Genomic DNA, 14,848 nt, shown 5'->3' with positions numbered 1-14,848 from the left:
ACCGAGATCGTGCCACTGCACTCCAGCCTGGATGAGAGTGAGACTTTGTCTCAAAAAAAAAAAATATATATATATATATATATACACACACACATATATCTTTAATTACCATATGAATCAGCAACGTTAATTTTTGCCATATGCCCAAAGTAATTAACAGGAGATCTCAAAGAAATAGTTGTACACCCATGTTTATTGCAGCATTACTCACAATAGTTAAAATGTGGAGGCAACCCAATGTCTATTGACAGGATAAGTAATATGTGGTATATTCATACAATGGAGTATTACTCAACTTTAAAAAGAAATGAAATTCTGACATATGCTGCAGCATGAAAGAACATTAAAACTTTATTCTTATACCAATGCCAGTCACAGAAAGACAAGTATTGTATGAGTCCACTTACATGCGGTGTTTAGAGTTATCGAAATCATAGAAACAGAAAGTAGTAGATGGTAGTTGCCAAGGGCTTGGGGAGTGGGGAGTTATTGTTTAATGAACATAGTTTCCAGTTGTTCAAGATGAAAACTGTGGAGAGAGATGGTGATAATGGTTGTATAACTTTATGAATGTATTTTAAATCACTGAACTGTACACTGAGAAATGGTTATGATGGTAAATTTTATGTTGCATATTTACCACAATTTTTTTAAATGGGGGGGAACTTATGGTATAAACAGCCATTCATTGCAGATTCTTTGTGTGTCAGAAATTTGAACAGAGCTGTTGTATTTTCCTCTAATTTGGTCTGGAGGTCTGTCTTAGGAGAGTGGCTATTAACTCTAGTCCTGATCTGATTGGGCTCTAGGGGTATAGGTCATGGATATTTACAGTGTACCTTTCACTGGATACTTCTTTTTATACATCAGTGTCTATAACAGCACCATTCTCAATAGCCAAAAGGTGGAAATAACTCAACTGTCCATCAACTGATGAATGCACACACATACACACACACACACACACACAAATGTGATACATCCACACAATGGAACACCACTTAGCCAGGAAAGTGAATGAAAGACTGATACCTGCTACAGTGTGGATGAACCCTGAAAATATTTTGTCAAGTGAAAGGATACAGTAACAAAAGACCACATATAATGTGATCACACAGGATACTTGTTTATTTTGGCCAACAGCCTAATGCTCAATTGTCCAACCCATGATTAGTTACCCCTATCACAAGAAACTTGTTATACTGACAGGTTCCTTTATGGCTCTTGTCTCCCCTGTGTCCAGTTTACTTCTACCAAGATAGCCACTCTCTAGAGGAGCCCTGAGATGGAAAGAAGTTAGGTTAGAGTGTGTTGGACAGATGAGACACAGAGCTGGTAACTCAACAACATACCTGAAATAAAAGAAGCAACGTATTACTCACAGATTGCAGAGAAAAGAGAGGGCAGCCTACCTTGCAGGGCCAGGAGGAAGTGGGGAGCCCTCGGGGACACACATATTAAATCAGCAGAGAAAAAGAGAGCAAGGGATTTGTAGACCAGTGCCTTTATTGGAATTGAGGGTATTACCCAGGCAGGTTTTCCTTCAGGGAGTTAATTGGTGGGTTTAGAGCATGCAGGCATGAGTTCTGAGGAGTCACACTGTGACAGAGAATTGGTCACAGTGGTATATCTGCACAGTCCATGTGGGCTGTGGGGGTTAGTGGGGTGAGCCAAGTAGGTTGTAGGTAGTTGTCCCACTGGGAGGTGGTCGCCAGGAGGTGTTGTATGAGGAGTTATCTGGGTCCATCACACTGAGGAACTGGCAAGAGGTAGAGAACTGGAAATTGTGGTGAGGGCAAGTAAGCTCTGCTTCTGGTATACGTAAGTTAAACCCATATTCAAAGTGGATGTGGAGGCAATATGAAGCTACAAAAATTAACCATAACAGCACAGAAAGGATAGCTTTTCTACAACCCATATTGTCTGAGGCCTCAGCTGGAAGGTTCTAAGGCTGGAGGCTAGAATCATCTGCAAGCTATTTATTCACATGCTTGGTGGCTGATAATGGCCATCGGCTGGGAGATAATCTGGGCCTGTCAGCTAGATCACTTACAAGTGGCCTCTCCATGTGGACTGGGGTTCCTCAAAATATGGTGGCTGTGATCCAAAAGTGAGTGTCCCTAGAGAGAATGAGCCAGATGGAAGCTGTATCACCTTTTGTGTCCTAGTCTCAAAAGTCACAAATGTCTCTTCATTTGCTTCTACTTATTGAGCAGTCACAGTGACCTACATTCAAGGGGTAGAAATTCGACTCCATGTTTTGATGAGAGAAGTATCAGGGTTCTGGGATTGTGGAACTGGGAACATGGCTGTGCACATATTTTGGAAAATACAATCTGCTAGTGATTATTTCCTTTTTTTTCTCTCTTTCTTCTTTTTTTTTGGTTATGTCTTGCTTTTGCTTTTCTTATAGTTTCTAAGAAAAATAGCAAGCACACATGAAAAGTGTATTTCTAGTAAATTCTAGTGATATTTTGATCATCTGATATAAATCAGCTCATTACAGATTAGACTTTTGTCTGCAAAGAGCTGATTTATAGCAGATGGGTTATAATGTAGATATGCCAGATATTGGTTCCAATACAGGTATTTTCAAGTCTGTGCTTGAGGATAAAAAAAAGAACAGGATAAATAAAATGCTTAGAAGAAGAACAAGGTCAGATATTGGGATTTGACTCTACCGAGAGGAGGAATTTAGGGTGTGAAGGAAAGAACTTCTTGCTGAAAGGGATTAATTAAGTGTTTCTTGGTATATGTGAAACTTCTGAAGATATTCTGATTTTAGGATATGTTATTTTTCTACACACAACTAAGTAAACTTATTTTATTTTATTTTATTTTATTTTTTGAGATGGAGTTTCATTCTTGTCGCCCAGGCTGGAGCGCAATGGTGCAAACTTGGCTCACCGCAAACTCCGCCTCCTGGGTTCAAGTGATTCTCCTGCCTCAGCCTCCCGAGTAGCTGGGATTACAGTTGCCCGCCACCACGCCTGGCTAATTTTGTATTTTTAGTAGAGACAGGGTTTCTCCATGTTGGCCAGGCTGGTCTCGAACTCCCGACCTCAGGTGATCCACCCGCCTCAGCCTCCCAAAGTGCTGGGATTACAGGTGTGAGACACCGTGCCCTGCCTAAACATTTATATGAAGAAAAAAATTCTTATTTTATTCATCAAGTGGTATTATAGTTCCAATATTTAATGTTTTTAGAATATATGAGTGATACAGGTTTTTGGCCTCCAACTTCTCCAGGTCTTTAAATAATTTCCTGCTCTGTCCTGGTGCTATTTCCTTGACCCAGTGAGGACACTGATAAGTGATGAGCCTGACCTCTCCAAGGCCATTTCCCTGGATGGAAGTGGCCAAATTATGGAACATGCCAGAAAGAGAAACTTGAGCTAATGCAGTTGGGTGTTACAAAAGCATAAAAAGGGCCGGGCACGGTGGGTCATGCCTGTAATCCCAGCACTTTGGGAGGCCAAAGCGGGCAGATGGCTCGAGCTCAGGAGTTCAAGACCAGCCTGGGAAAATTGCAAAACCTTGTCTCTACAAAAAAAAAAAAAAAAGTTAGCCGGGTGTGGTGGTACATGTATGTCTGTAGTCCCAGCTACTCAGGAGACTGAGGTGGGAGGATGGCTTGAACCCAGGAGGCAGAGGTTGTAGTAAACTGAGATCACACCACTGCACTCCAGCCTGGGTGACAGAGTGAGACTGTGTCTCCCCACCCACACTGCCCGACAGTAAAAATAATTATTTATTTATTTATTTGAAAACCATGTCCTATGAACATTCCCTTTTATATTACAAATCCACATTGAAAAATCTAGGCTATAGAAATAATTTAGAAGTGCATAAGGATGCTCACTGCAGTATTATTTGTAATAGTAAAAATGGAAAACAGACTAAAATGGCCATCAATAGGAGAATGTCTGTGTGGCACATTTATATCTAGAATACTTTTGCAGCCATTAAAATAATACATATCTACTTTCATGGAAACATGCCCGTGTTTTATTGATACATTAAAAAAATAATTTGCAAAACATTATGAGCAGCAGAATCCCATTTTTTAAGAGAAACACAATTTCTATTCTAGATTGCAGACATAGCTTTCTCATTTCTTATAAAATCTCTAGAAATGATCATGTATTTTCCTTTTAAAATTCACAACCACTATGTAAATCAAGAAGGAAAACCCTGATGGAACAAAACACATCAAAAATTCCTGAAAGATGAGAAATGAAAGGAAAGTGATTAGAAAAAGTAAGGTCCCCAAACACAGAGTGAATTTTTCTGTTAGAAAATCTGGGCACAGTACCAAGGGAGTGTGTATGTATGGATACTGGGATCAAGAGAAGTTTAAGAGTAACCAATTGGATAATCAGAAGGGCCAAGCAGGTCAGCTTCTACATATCCTACCTGCATAGTCCAAAAAGCAGCTACAGGGGTATCTGACTCAGGTGGGATGGGGAGAGTTATGCAGTGAGAACTTGGGGTCAGAGAAATGAGACAGTGCTGACTGCTATGGTACTGCATGCATGGCACATTATCCCAAGCCTCCCATCCTGAAAGAAAGCTGCACAACGCACAAGTCACAACAGGTCAGCTCAGCCTTTCTCATAAGCAGATGCAACAGACAATCCAGCAGGGTATCTCAGGTGCAAAGATGAAGGCACGTCAAGAGCTGCCAATCATTTGAGGAAAGCCAATGCTTTGCTGTTCCTCAACAAAAGAACTTAATCTTGGGAACAGAGACTTAGAAGAACAAGTAGAACAGGAAGTTCAGAGGAAGTACAATTTACAGCCTCAGAAATGTAAGAAGATATTCCACCCATCATAAAATCAACATGATACATAGTGGAAATCAAAACTGTCATCATGGACATAAAACTCAGCAGCTGGGCTGAACAGAGAAGAAAGGCCATAGTTCAAGAGAAATGAGTAAGCTGGAATTTCAGCCAAGGACTTTTCTAGATTTCAAATTGTTGGAGAGGAAGCATTGAGTAGTGGTTAAGAGAAAGGATTCTGCAAACAGACCGCCTGGATTCAAATACTGTATCTGAATTACTAGCTGTGTAACATTGAAAAAAAAATTTCACTGTTTTGTGTTTACTATTAAGCTATTTTCTCTGAGCTCCAAACATACCTTCTAATATTCTTGTTTGTAAAGCAGGGGCTAGTTTCTCCTTTTCCACTGGTTTCCTGTAAAGTCATGCTAAAATAGAGGGCACAAAAGCACAACTAAGGGGTTGTGCTCCTAAGGGGTAGGAGGGATGGACCGAATCTTTTAATTTGCTATTGTTTCTGTCACCATTGTCCTAACAGCAGGAAGCAATTCTGGCAGCAGCGGTTGGTTCTAGTTTCTATCTTTTAGCCTCCCTGAACAGGCCTCTGCACATTCCCTCACCAGTGTCAGCACAATGGGCACTGCCTCATTTCCAAGAGACTCCTCCTTTCACTGTGTTACCTAGAGTGGCATCCCTTGTTCTGAGTTCTGTACTCCCACTCTATGGAGTTTCTAGATTCGAACAATCTTCCTTTGGTTCCCCTAGACATGGGAGTAGTAGCTGCTTTATTACTTCTATGTGCTTCTAGATTACTTCAGCGTTCTCATTTTGTTTCTTCAATACTTAGCCAATTCCCTACGTTAGCTCTCTTTGTTGAAATATCTAGTATAGTTTTGTTTTCTTGACTCAATCCTATCATATTCAGTCAGGAGTGGGTAGTAATGGAGATTAAATTGAGTTTCTATGTGTAAAGCACTGGGAATAGTGTGTGTGTATAAGGAACTATATAAACACTAGCTACTATTATTAACTATTATCTAAAAAAGCTGAGAAAAATTTAAGAGAAAGTGAGAGGCATTGGAGAAAGAATTAGAAATTTCAACACCTATTTTAGAAGATGCAATCAGAAGTTACTCAGGGGAGCCAACAGCAGAAAGATGGGCATAAGATAAATAAGAAGATTTTACCTGAACTTAATAAATGTAAGCCATTGGCAGAACAAAACACAGACACACGCATAGAAATAGCACCTTAATCTCAAGATATCATTTTCAAATCTTAGATTATCAGGGAGAAAGGAGTATATATTTATGTGTTATTAAAGCTAGAAAAAGGTCAGGCACAGTGGCTCACACCTGTAATCCCAGCACTTTGGGAGGCCGAAGTGGGCAGTTTGCAGCGTTCAAGAGTTCGAGACCAGCCTGACCAACATGGTGAAACCCCATCTCCACAAAAATACAAAAGATTAGCCAGGGATGGTGGCGTATGCCTGTAATCCCAGCTGCTTGGGAGGCTGAGGCAGGAGACTCGCTTGAACCCAGGACGCGAAGGTTACAGTGAGCCGAGATCGCACCACTGCACTTCAGCCTGGGCAACAGAGCGAGGCTCCATCTAAAAAAAAAAAAAAAATCTAGCTATATAAAGAGAGAATGAGAAAAGAAAACAGTTAAAAAATTTCATTTGTGAACAGGAGTGTGATATCTAAAACAAAATACTATTAATAGAGCATCAAAGTGTATTGAAAATAATACAACATGATTAATTATGGTTTAACTCAAGAATGCAAGAGTTGTTTAATATTAGAATTTATTAACATTGTAACTCAGTTCATAAATAAGGAAAAAGACTGTAGGATCATCTCAGCAGATACTAAAAAAGCATTTGATGATATCCAAAAGCCATTCTTTATTTAAAAAAAAATAAAGCAATTTTATTGCATATCTCTATGCAAATGAGAACTAAGAGGCAACTAATTTGATAGGAGATTTCTACCAGTGATCTATAGCAAACACCACAGTAAACAGTGAATCACTAGCAACATTTCCATCAAAGTCAGGAACTAGATACAGATGCCTGCTAATTCCTTTACTACTTAACATAGCATTGGAACTCCAAGCTAATAAGAAAAATATACAAAGGACACATACTAAAAGGAAGAGGCCAAACTGCTATTATTTACAAGTAATAACATCATCCACATAGTTTGTCAGTTGATTGTCCTAATTTTTCTATTAGAATAAATAAGAGTTCAGCATTGTGGCCTAACAAGATAGATGATAAAAACAATCTGAAGCTTTCTTGTATACCAGCAAAACGTAATAAATTTGAGATCCTTTTTCTGATGGCAATGAGAAATATAAAGCAACAGGGAAGAAATTTAGAAATAAATGTCTAATAATGTATAGAAAATTAGAAAAATTCGCCACAGATGGTGAAAAAAAACTTCAGTAAAAGAAAAATATGCTAGGCACAGTGGCTCATGCCTGTAATCCCAGCACTTTGGGAGGCCAAGGTGGGCAGATCATGAAGTTAGGAATTCGAGACCAGCCTGGCCAACATGGTGAAACCCAATCTCTACCAAAAATGCAAAAATTAGCTGGGCATGGTGGCACATGCCTGTAATCTCAGCTACTTGGGGGGTTGAGGCAGGAGAATTGCTGGAACCTGGGAGGTGGAGGTTGCAGTGAGCCAAGATCGTGCCACTACACTCCGGCCTGGGCGACACAGCAAGACTCCATCTCAAAAATAAAAAAAAAAAAGAAAAAAAGAAAAGAAAAGAAAAAAGAAAAGAAAAGAAAACTATAACAAGTTTATGAATGGGAAGATGCTTGCAATATTTTATTAAAGTCATCAATTCTTTCAAACTTAGTAAATTCAATGGAATCCCCCAAAATTCCCCCCAGAAATATTTTCATCATCTTGACCAGCTGAGTCTAATATTCAAGTGAAGGAATAAATATGAGAAAAGGCAGTTTTGAAAAAGAATAAATGAGAATAACTTGATCTAACAGAATTCAAATCATCTCATAAAGCTTCAGGAATTAAAGCAGTCTTCTGTGTATATAGGAATTGATTTATGCTTACTGGTATGGATATATTTCCAAGACACGCTGTTGTGTTTAAAGTAAAAGCAAACAAGGTAAAAATTTCTGTTTTCTAATTCACAAAGCTGGCAGAAATCCAGAAGGATGCACACTCAGTCATGATAGCATCTACGAGACCAGGATGGTGGGCTTCTGATTAAAGGATTCTTTCACCTTGTGTGTAGGGCTGGAGTTTCAAAAAATATAATCATATACTATTCAGGTGATTATAAACAAGAGTGGTTTTTGTATATTTATGTTCATATATTTTTATATATATATATATATATATATTTTTTTTTTTGATGTCCTCTAAGTTTATTCAGGAAGTATCTTATGTAGCTAAGAAACATTTGTAGAGATAAAGGTCTGTTTGATAGCCTGGGGGCAGAGGGATAATGTTTGCTTAATAAAGATGATCGTTTTGGGATGTGCCTTAGAAACTAACAAACTCGCATCTCCTATCCAGTGATCCAGATCTCTGAGCTAAGGCACATAGAGGTCTGTTAGTAAAAAGGGAATGGCAGGTTTATTTAGGTTTGGTTAATACTAGTTTGTTTGTTTGTTTTTTTTAATTTAATTTTATTTTTATTGATCATTCTTGGGTGTTTCTCACAGAGGGGGATTTGGCAGGGTCATAGGACACTGGTGGAGGGAAGGTCAGCAGACAAACAAGTGAACAAAGGTCTCTGGTTTTCCTAGGCAGAGTGTTTGTGTCCCTGGGTACTTGAGATTAGGGAGTGGTGATGACTCTTAACGAGCATGCTGCCTTCAAGCATCTGTTTAACAAAGCACATCTTGCACCGCCCTTAATCCATTTAACCCTGAGTGGACACAGCACATGTTTCAGAGAGCACAGGGTTGGGGGTAAGGTCATAGATCAACAGGATCCCAAGGCAGAAGGATTTTTCTTAGTACAGAACAAAATGAAAAGTCTCCCATGTCTACTTCTTTCTACACAGACACGGCAACCATCAGATTTCTCAATCTTTTCCCCACCTTGCCCCCCTTTCTACTCCAGAAAACCGCCATCGTCATCATGGCCCATTCTCAATGAGCTGTTGGGTACACCTCCCAGACGGGCTGGTGGCCGGGCAGAGGGGCTCCTCACTTCCCAGTAGGGGCGGCCGGGCAGAGGCGCCCCTCACCTCCCGGACGGGGCGGCTGGCCAGGTGGGGGGCTGACCCCCCCATCTCCCTCCCGGACGGGGCGGCTGGCCGGGCGGGGGGCTGACCCCCCCCACCTCCCTCCCGGACAGGGCGGCTGGTGGGGCATGGGGCTGACCCCCCCACCTCCCTCCCGGACGGGGCGGCTGGCCGGGCGGGGGGCTGACCCCCCCACCTCCTTCCCGGATGGGATGGCTGGCCGGGTGGGGGGTTGACCCCCCCACCTCCCTCCCGGACGGGGCGGCTGGCTGGGCAGAGGGGCTCCTGGCTGGGCAGAGGGGCTCCTCCTTTCCCAGTAGGGGCGGCCGGGCAGAGGCGCCCCTCAGCTCCCGGACCGGGTGGCTGGCCAGGAGGGGGGCTGATCCCCCCACCTCCCTCCCGGACGGGGCGGCTGGCCGGGCGGGGGGGCTGACCCCCCCCCACCTCCCTCCCGGACGGGGCGGCTGGCCGGGCGGGGGGCTGACCCCCCCCACCTCCCTCCCGGACGGGGCGGCTGGCCGGGCGTGGGGCTGAGCCCCCCACCTCCCTCCCGGACGGAGCGGCTGGCCTGGCGGGGGGCTGACCCCCACCTCCCTCCCGGACGGGGTGGCTGCCGGGCGGAGACGCTCCTCACTTCCCAGGTGGGGTGGCAGCCAGGCGGAGGGGCTTCTCACTTCTCAGACGGGGCGGCCGGGCAGAGACGCTCCTCACCTCCCAGATGGGGTCGCGGCGGGGCAGAGGCGCTCCCCACATCTCAGATGATGGGCTGCCGGGCAGAGACGCTCCTCACTTCCTAGATGGGATGGCGGCCGGGACGAGGCGCTCCTCACTTCCCAGGTGGGATGGCAGCCGGGCAGAGACGCTCCTCACTTTCCAGACTGGGCAGCCAGGCAGAGGGGCTCCTCACATCCCAGACGATGGGCAGCCAGGCAGAGACGCTCCTCACTTCCCAGAGGGGGTGGCGGCCGGGCAGAGGCTGCAATCTCCGCACTTTGGGGGGCCAAGGCAGGTGGCTGGGAGGTGGAGGCGGTAGTGAGCCGAGATCACGCCAGTGCACTCCAGCCTGGGCACCATTGAGCACTGAGTGAATGAGACTCCGTCTGCAATCCCGGCACCTCGGGAGGCCGAGGCTGGCGGATCACTCGCGGTTAGGAGCTGGAGACCAGTCCGGCCAACATAGTGAAACCCCGTCCCCACCAAAAAAACACGAAAACCAGTCAGGCGTGGCGGCGCGCGCCTGCAATCGCAGGCACTCGGCAGGCTGAGGCAGGAGAATCAGGCAGGGAGGCTGCAGCGAGCCGAGATGGCGGCAGTACAGTCCACCTTTGGCCCGGCATGAGAGGGAGACCGTGGAAAGGAGAGGGAGACGGGAGAGGGAGACGGGAGAGGGAGACGGGAGAGGGAGACGGAGACGGGAGAGGGAGACGGGAGAGGGAGACGGGAGAGGGAGACGGGAGAGGGAGACGGGAGAGGGAGATGGGAGAGGGCCATATATTTATATTTTTGCATTGCAAGATACCTGTCTCTATGAGTTAACTTTTACTGCACAATAAACTACTCCAAAACTTACTCAAAACAATATTTATTAGTTCTCATGATTCAGAGGTTTGATTGGATAAACCTGAGAGATGGAAAAATGGAGGATGAGGGAGGTTTTAACTTCATTACATGGGAACATACTTAAAAAAAAATCAACATATATCACTTTGGCAAATTATATTGCTTTATAAAGTAAACAGAGAAAAATATTCCTCTGCCATATCTGAGAGTTTTCCGACCTTGACTTCATTCCCTGCATCCACATACATACATCTACCCTCCCCAGTCACTGAATCTTCATGCCCTTGTCCTTGTTAAACAAGTATCTTCCCACAGTGAGACACTGCAGAGTGCCCACCTCCCTCTAGAAACTTCACCTTTGCAGTCACTCTAGCATCTGCCAGCACATATGCACAGATACCATGGAAACAGGCATAACTACCCGTCTAGGAATAAACCATCTTAGCCATCAGAGATCAGATGAAACCTGAGACCAGAGACTCATTTTCCTCTAAAATGCTTTCTCCAAAAGATTTTAACAAAGAAAAGGGGAGAAATGTGAAAGGAAAATAAACATTGGGGTTCCAAAATCACTAAGCTAAAGGGAAAAGTCAAGCTGGGAATGGCTCAGGGCAAACCTGCCTAACATTCTATTCAAAGTCATCCATGCATATCTGATTGCCTGCTTTGGAGAGGTTAATCAGAAGGTAAAAGAATGCACCCATTTGGCTCTTATCTAGTCTTATCTACCTTTGACCTGGAAGCCCCTTCCCTGCTTCCCAAAAAAGTTGTTCCAGCTTTGCTTTGAGTTGTCTTGCCTTTCCGGACCAAACCAATGTTCATCTTACATATGTTGATTGATATCTCATGAGTCCTCAAAATGTATAAGATCAAACTGTGCTCTGACCACCTTGGGCATATGTCATCAGGACCTCCTGAGGCTCTATCATGGTCATGGGTGTGCATCCTTAACCTTGGCAAAATACACTTTCTAAATTAACTGAGACCGCCGGGCGCAGTGGCTCACGCCTGTAATCCCAGCACTTTGGGAGGCCGAGGCAGGTGGATCACGAGGTCAGGAGATCAAGACCATCCTGGCTACACAGTGAAACCCCGTCTCTACTAAAAGTACAAAAAAATAGCTGGGCATCGTGGCATGCACCTGTACTCCCAGCTACTCGGGAGACTGAGGCAGCAGAATCGTTCGAACCCCGGGAGGCGGAGGTTGCAATGAGCCAAGGTAGCCGACATCGCACCACTGCACTCCAGGATGGTGACAGAGCAACAGAGCAAGACTCTGTCTCAAAAAAAAAAAAAAAAAAAAAATTAACTGAGACCTGTCTCAGATAGTTGGGATTCACACTGCTTACTAGAAACTGTATGAAGATGCCTAACAAACATTTTGGTTTGGTTAACCATTTCTAAAGTTGATAAAATCAGTTTTATTTAAGTAACTTGCTAACACTTTTGTGATTCATTCACGTTTGTTGCCAATTCCCTGTAACACTAAAGGATCTACAAACTCCATGCCTGGAAATGGGGAGGAAGACCAAATATATATATGTTATTACAGCTTATAATAGCACAGTTCATTCCCAGTCTTTGAAGATGGATCCTTTATATCAAAAGGATATGCAACTCAAAAGATACTGCCACGTTACTAGAATCCCACTGTCAATTAGTCTAAGTCCATAATTATATATCTATATCTTATAAAAATATTTCTCAGGGTGAAGCCACTCAGGTTTGCAGACTTCCATTGCATCTTGTCAGGTTGTGAAAGCAAAAGTGGTCTCAGCAAACATACAAATTTACCCTTTAAAGGGCATCTGATACAATTAATCTAAGGCACACTATTATCTCTTGCTCTGAGCCTCTTTTAAAGTGTTGAAGCCATGATTGGATTTTCCTCATTACATATCCATTTATTCATTTCTTTTTTCTTACCCTCGCCCTCAGTCCATTCCCATTCACATAGGGTTTCAGAGGTGCAAAACTGCTGGGCTATTTTTACTACCAGGTAATATAGCTGCATTCAGTGTCAACCCCAATTTTGTCGGGTAGGGTGAAGGTATCACCTACCTCCATCCGGTCCTTAGGGATTCAGACATAAAGTTTAAAAACATACTTACACTTTATGGTTCTGGCTTAGATATTGTGATGTGTTTTTTAAATGGAAATTACCCAGTCTTTATCTTTAAAGGATTCAGAGTCTTTCTGGGAAGAGATTAACATGAGAGAAGTAGGGAGTGATAAAGCCAATATAATGTAAGGTCTAGAATAAGCACTAAAACGAAATGGTATTGTACTATTTTTAAAAAAGGGAAGAAAATGCATATAATTTGCGTATATTGGGAAGCCTTTGCAGAGTATATCAGAGTTAAATCTTCATTTTTCAGTAAAGAAAAAGCCAAAATAAAAAAAGTTCAAAAAATTGTGATTGCAAAAATTGCTCATATTTTCACCTCTCTGAAAGCTCTAATTTTGCTTTAACTTCTACATATACACATCCAAATAGTCACAATCATAATATACAATTTATTTATGTTTACATTATCAAATGTTTTTAGGTTTTAATATTTTTATGCATTTTATTACCACTTTTAATAACTGTATAACATTTCATTGGTTATGTCAAATTATACAACCTTCCATTTGGGCTCTTTTAAAAAAAATTTTTGCAATTTTAGATTTATCCATGCAAATATTAGTTGTGTCACAATAATTCCACTTTAGGTGGATTGTTTCTTTGAGATAACTTTTAAAGAAGGGGTGCTGGCTATGGACACATTTATGCTCTTACTTTTGAAATATGGATTTACAAAAAGATTGCATCAGTTTGGCAGTAGTGATAGGAAGAAACTGGTTTATCTTAGCCACATCAGCTTATTTTTTTTTTTAATCCTAGTTTCCAGGATGCTATAATTTGCATTTTTAACTACTAATGAGAAAAAGAATCTTTCCATCTGTTTTCTTTTTGTATTTGTTGATGAGGATTATAAAATGTGCAGAGGAAAGGGGAAAAATACCTTGAAAAAAGACAGAAATGAACAGGGCTGGGTGGCAAAAATAAAGACAGGTAGAATATAGAAGGATGAGTAGAAATATTTTTCAGAATGTGTATATGTATTTATATGTATGTTTATACATGTTCACATATAATATGTCCCCATGTTTCTTTCCGATCAAGTATTTACTATAAACCCAGCAATGTACTACGTGAAGTTTTAAGTAAGTCTCATATTTTCACAACAACCTGATGTTTTGTTTCCTCATTTTTTGGGTGAGAAATGGAAAGCTCGTGGAGGTTAAGTCGCATGCCCAAGGCCTCCAAGCTTAGTAGCAGTGTGGGATTTTACCAATGTCTCTCTTACTCTCACACATTTCTAATCACCAGAGTTACTCTAACGTTTTTCACCTAAGTGGAGAATCTGTAGGAGAAGTGAAGACACACATGACAGGTTATCAGAAATTGGTAAAGATGAAATCTCAGACCATGGTAAGATTTACCAAAACAAGATCCATATTGGTGATAAGGGCTCTATCTATTTTTCACTGCCAAATGGACTCAGTTTAGTTTAATTCCTTTATACAATTGATGTTTGTTCTTGGCTAACCATCTATGATATCATTATACTGTACACAATGAGTTATTCACCCGAAGGTGCCTTGCAATTAGACTCAGCAGAGTATTTGCTCCTTTCATCCAAACATATTACTTTATCTATAAAGGTTAAATTAATCATCTCTGCCAGCAATGAATAACTGAGAGAATTAGTTTTTAATATCTGGAGTAGAGAAGGGAAATTGCAGGCAGAGAAATACATTTTGCCTGACCAGTGTTCCATGTTTCCTTTTATAATGTGTATTCTCTATCAGATGCAGCATCTTTGGCTGGCAAGAGGAGGAAATAGGACACATTGTTTGATCAATGACTGCCCACTTTTTAGGGAGGAAGACAGCTGGACACAGATGATGAATTAAAATGCACTTTAATTTTAGTCATACCATTTCAAATTCCGATTACTTCATTTGCACAACAATGCTTTAAGTTAGGTATTATTAGTTTCTTATTTTACTGGTAAGAATGTAGGCACAGAGAAGTTAAGTGATTAAACCACAATATGTTTCTAGGCCATGCAGCATCAATATTCATGTTTTGACCACTGCACTGGTGACGGTAAACTGCTTTGGATCTCCTCTTCTTTCTGTTCCAGTCCATTTAAGTGGAACAATTAAATTTCCCGGAAGGAAAGCATCTGGAGAGAAGAGAAGAGGACTCTATATGCACCAAAGA

The 14,848-nt window shown here is 42.1% G+C and overlaps 1 protein-coding gene across 1 annotated transcript in view; it reads right to left on the bottom strand.

Annotated features, from left to right (window-relative positions):
• Window positions 1–14,583: 14,583 nt before the first annotated feature.
• NRXN3 (neurexin 3) overlaps window positions 14,584–14,848 on the bottom strand; it is a 1,722,001-nt gene continuing 1,721,736 nt past the window's right edge. Inside the window, exon 25 of the transcript XR_010151246.1 lies at window positions 14,584–14,810. The gene's annotated coding sequence lies outside the window, so the exon portion shown is untranslated. The remainder of the gene's footprint in view (window positions 14,811–14,848) is intronic.

The sequence above is a fragment of the Pan troglodytes genome, chromosome 15 (assembly GCF_028858775.2).
Source record: "Pan troglodytes isolate AG18354 chromosome 15, NHGRI_mPanTro3-v2.0_pri, whole genome shotgun sequence".
Classification (NCBI taxonomy): domain Eukaryota; kingdom Metazoa; phylum Chordata; class Mammalia; order Primates; family Hominidae; genus Pan; species Pan troglodytes.
Note: the sequence above shows the minus strand (reverse complement) of the source record. Positions and strands in the feature narration are given on the sequence as shown.